The sequence below is a fragment of the Arachis ipaensis genome, chromosome B06 (genome assembly GCF_000816755.2).
Source record: "Arachis ipaensis cultivar K30076 chromosome B06, Araip1.1, whole genome shotgun sequence".
In the NCBI taxonomy this organism is placed as follows: domain Eukaryota; kingdom Viridiplantae; phylum Streptophyta; class Magnoliopsida; order Fabales; family Fabaceae; genus Arachis; species Arachis ipaensis.
The window spans coordinates 18,929,314-18,930,122 of NC_029790.2; positions in this window are offsets into that span (position 1 = coordinate 18,929,314).

Genomic DNA, 809 nt, shown 5'->3' on the forward strand with positions numbered 1-809 from the left:
GAATGCATGCAATTTTCGAAAAATGCAAGATGCATATGCAATTGACACCAAACTTATAATATGACTCAAGACTCAAACAAGAAACAGAAAATATTTTTGATTTTTATGATTTTCTAATTTTTTTTGGATTTTTTCGAAAATTATTATGAAAAAGAAAAATAAGGATTCCAAAAATTTTAATATGAATTCCAGGAATCTTGCCATGTTAGTCTAAAGCTTCAGTCCAGGAATTAGACATGGCTCACTAGCCAGCCAAGCTTTCAATGAAAGCTCCAGTCCAAAACACTAGACATGGCCAATGGCCAGCCAAGCTTCAGCAGGTGATCAGAAACAGTAGCAGGTGGATTAACTCCAACTAGCTTGCTCTTGATAACAAATTGCTGCCTCAGTCCAAATGAATTTAGACATGGCTTTACAGCCAGCCAGGCTGCAACATATAATTACATGGGGTGGAGTGATTAGTTGAATACCAATCCCAAAGTAGTTTGGGTATGGCTTTACAGCCAGATATGATTCAACATATTTCATGAAACACTAGAATTCATTCTTAAAATTTTGAAGCCATAGAATAATTTATTTTTGAAAACATTTTTATTTTTTTTTTCGAAAACAGATGAGAAAATTTTAGAAATTTTTTTTGAAAAATTTTTGAAAATAAAATAAAAAGAAAATTACCTAATCTGAGCAACAAGATGAACCGTCAGTTGTCCAAACTCAAACAATCCCCGGCAACGGCGCCAAAAACTTGGAGCTGTTGCCGGATCAAAAGGGAATCTGGCACTGATGTTACCGGACCAAAAGCTTGCCGA